Source organism: Lipotes vexillifer, unplaced genomic scaffold (genome assembly GCF_000442215.2).
Source record: "Lipotes vexillifer unplaced genomic scaffold, Lipotes_vexillifer_v1.1 scaffold1701, whole genome shotgun sequence".
Classification (NCBI taxonomy): Eukaryota; Metazoa; Chordata; class Mammalia; order Artiodactyla; family Lipotidae; genus Lipotes; species Lipotes vexillifer.
In genome coordinates, this window is record NW_006794217.1 from 838,676 (window position 1) to 842,929 (window position 4,254).

Genomic DNA, 4,254 nt, shown 5'->3' on the forward strand with positions numbered 1-4,254 from the left:
GGAAAGCAGACCCCTTCTCTTGCTAGGGGAGAGGCAAATTCTAGAACAGCATGTACGATGGGAGATACTGTTGAGGCCATCCTTGGAAAGCACCCCCAGTCACATGAGTCATCGGCAGCCACTTAAGGCCCATAGGGTAAGGCCTGACCCTGACCTTTGACCCTGACACTGATGTACCAGCGTCCCCTCTCTGCCCTGGGGGCCCTGCCCTCCTCCAGGCCCCCCACCCCACCCTCCCTCCTGCCACAGGGACTTTGCACATGTGTCTACCTCTGTCTCTTCTCTTAGTTCACACCCACTCTTCTTTGGGGCCCAGCCCAAGGTCACCACCTCAGGGAAGCCCTCCCTGATCTCTCTGCCCTGACCCATCCCTTTCATCAGCTTTTCTCTAGGCCCCCAGGCTCCTCCGTCAGAGTGCAGGGTCAGTCTGCGGTTCTGCCTGATATATAAATATTGTTATTTAGCAAACGTCTGTCTCTACAACTCCCTGCTCCTCCCCACAGACCCTAGGCTCTAGTCCTTAGCATGGATCCTGGCATTCAGTAGGCGCTCAATAAATAGCTGTTAAATGAAGAGAGAACAGAAGGCACTTGTATGAGTCAGAGTCCACCAGAGAAAGTGTAGGTTAACCTGTATATAACATAGGTGGGTACATAGGTAGGTAGATAGATAGATGGATGGATGGATATGGCAAGGTCGGCCGATGAGGTGGGTGCCGGCAGGGCAGGCCTCTGGGAGGGCAGCTGGGACTCTCGGGCACAGGCTGAAGCTGCCGCCCACGGGTGAAATTTCTTCTTCCCCAGGAAACCTCGGTTCTGCGCTAAAGCCTTTAACTGCTGAGATCCGGCCCACCAGATGATCCAGGATGGTCTCCTGGACTTACGGGCAGCTGACTGCACATGACGGCCACACCTATGCACGCCGGCCACGTCTACCAAGTGCCTCCCAGCAGCGCCTAGAGAGCCTTTGGATCTCGGAGACACAGAGACCTGGCCACCACGCCACGTAGCAGGGCCTCACCCCCTTCCTCCTCGACGCCTCCCACCTGGGATGGGTGCCGAGTGAGACCCCCGGAGGGCACTGAGTGCCCAGGCCTCGCGGGGCAGTTTCCCCTTGGCGGGGGGCGGGGAGCACACTCAGCCTCGGAGGGTTTGGGGGTCCCGCTAAGACGCTCCATCCAGCAGGAGAGACGGGCCTGTGAACAAGTGAATGAGACACTCCCTGTTGAGAGCTGCATAGAAAGCTGGACCAAGGGTCCCACGGAGCATGGGACCAGGTCTGTTTGGAGGTGGATACGCGTGTGCGTGCGTAGATGTGTGAGTGTGCGCACATGCATGTGTGCGTGTGTCTGTACACTTGTGTATGTGCAGCCTCAAGCAGAACATTCTAGAAGCAGGGCAGGAGCTGCCTGTCTCATCCGACCCGGCCTTGGGAGGCGCAAGCCTCCCTGCGGCCATCCCTCACAGCTCGAAGCTCTCAGGAGCCAGCCCAGGTTCAAGGGCAGTGGGTACAGAACCCCCTCCATGAGCAACAGGAAAACAATGGGGGCCATGTTTTAATTTGAGGGCATGTTTTAAAACCACCATAGCTGACGTGGTCGGATAGATTTCCCAGAAAAATCACTCTCGTTGGGAGCCGGGTGCGGAGGTCAGAGGCTGGGAGGCCTGTTAGCTTTGCTCCTCTGAGCAGATCAAAACAGCCTCTGCAGAGTAGCAAAGGGTGGGCTGGGGGAGAGGAGAGGCACCCCAGGGCCAAGGGCAGGGCCAGGGGGCCGGACGAGGACTCACGGTCAGTGAGCAGATGTCCTTTGGGCCAGGGAAGGCCAGAGGGCTTCCTGGAGCAGGGGGCAACCAACAGGGGCTAAGAGGCCTGCTCTGCCCCCGAGGAGACCTGGACAGACCCTCTGGCGTGTCTGGACCAGTCCCCTGCTCTTCTGACCCCCAGCCAGCCCGCCCATGGTTGGCCGAGGTCCTGGGGCGCGTGTGTGGCGGAGACCCCGCCAGCGGGCATTCCGCACGCACCGGAGCCGCTCTGGCTCCCACCCGCATGCTCCTGTTTATGAAGTGGAGGGTAAGTGTTTAATTAGTCGCCTAATTGCCTGGGTAATTGGGAGACTACTCAGCTCTCCAAGTAATCAGTCGGAATAGGCCTGGAAAGTATCTGGCCCAATATTCATTAGTGTGGTTCAATCGTTACACAGTTACCGTGTTTGGTTCATGACAAGGCCCAGCAAACAGCTGCGCGCCCTGCAGCCACCCGCCAGCCCTGCTGGGGCAGGTCGCCCCGCGCACACCCTGGACCTCCCACCCCCTGGCCTCCTCCCCCCCAGCCCGCACCCCCAGGGAGCCTGGCAGCCAGGGCGCAGGGAGGGCTCAGTGCACTGGCCCAGCAAGGGGGTCGAGTCCCCAGTGGCGGTGGGCCGGGGGGTAGGGGCTCTGGCCCATCACTGGTACCACCCGCACGCACAGCCCTTTGTAGTGTACAAAGCAGGTGCCCGTCCACAGGTCTCTGAATCTGCACAGCCCCGCAAGGTCCATAAATGTGCCCATTGTGCAGACAGGGAAGTTGAGACCAGAGGGACCAAGCAGCCTGGAGTGGAGCCAGGTCTCTCTCCCTGGATCAGCAGCCCCCCCGGAGGTGGGCACAGCCCGGGCAGGACAGCCCATCTGCTCCCTGTCCCCGGACCCCGCCGCCCACCGGGAGGTTTGGTCCTCCGTGGGGGAAGCTCCTGGCAGCAGAGGAATGTCAGTGGGAGCGCTGGGCCCCCACGGGGGAAGGCAGAGTCCTCGCCTGATGTCTGCTGCTGGGAGCGAACGGCCACCTGCTGCCCCAGTGCCGGCCACTCACATCCTCTATGCCTGACCCCTGGCTGCCCTCCCCGCACCAGGCTCTGCGCTCGGCTGTGGTGGGCACAGCAGTGACCAGATGGGACCTGACTCTTGCATCCCCACCGACTTCTCAGGGCACCTGGAGGGAGGGGAAGGTGCTATAAGGGTCTTTATGGGGGAGGTGGAACCAGGCCGGGGCTGGGGCGCTCCCCTCATGCTTGAGCCGGGGACCGAAGGAGGGGGCAGAGGCAAGGGGGGGAGGGGAGAAAAAGCATTCCCGGTGGCTGGAACAGCAAATGCAAGGTCCCTGAGGCAGGGGGGGAGGCAGAAGGCCCTGGAGCTGCAGGTAGTGGTCGGGGAGGTGGGTGATGTCGGGAGGTGGGGCTAGGGCTGGGGTCTTGCTCTGGGAGTCGTGGGGTCCCTTGAGGAGGATTAAGGGGGCATTGAATGATGCTGTCCGGTTGGCATTTTTAAAAGACTCTCTGTAAGGAGGATGGGTGGGGGACCCAAGGGGAGGCTGAGAGGCCAGTGCAGGGGGCCAGGTGAGCTCCGGACTCGGGCCCAGGCCCCAACCTTCTATGCCTACTCTGGGCCCAGGAGGGGGGCCCATCCTGCTCTGGAGGCCACGGCCCTCCCTCCAGCTCTCACCAGCGCTGGCCCAGCCCAGCACGGCTCCAGCGTGCTTCCTCCCTCAGTCAGGCCCACACCTTCCAGAGCAGCCTCCCTGTTGAATCGCCTGCCCCTGTGTTGCCCCAGCCCTCGGCGGCGACAGGCCACACTCGCTGGTCTTGCCTGAGTCCTATTGCGGTCGCGGAGATTTGTTCACACACTGAAAGCCCTTAAAATGCAGATGCGTTACCTTGTGGACGGCACACAGAAAGAGCTGAACCAGAATCGGAAACCCTGGCTTGGGTCCCAGCCTCACTGTGTGACCCCGGGCAAGCCACTCGCCCTCTCTGAGCTTCGTTTCTCAACTGGGAAATGCGGGAGAAAATAATACCCACTGATGGGATTATTGTGGGAACATGAACAGAGACATGGGGTACCTGGAAGAAAGTAATTTGGGGGATGGTAGTGTGAATAGCCACTGTAGGTGGTGTCCCCAGCTGCTGCCTGGGCTGGCGTTGGTCTTCACAAATGTCACCTCCTTTGGTTTAATCCTCCCACCCATGTTTTAAAATAGAGGGAAAATTCATACAACATAAAATTAGTCACTAACCATTTTAAAGTGAACAATTCAGTGGTATTTAGTAAGTTTACAATGTTGTACAAACACCACCTGTATCTGGTTCCCAAACCTTTTTTTTGCGGTACGCGGGCCTCTCACCGTTGTGGCCTCTCCCGTCGCGGAGCACAGGCTCCGGACGCGCAGGCTCAGCGGCCATGGCTCACGGGCCCAGCCGCTCCGCGGCACGTGGGATCTTCC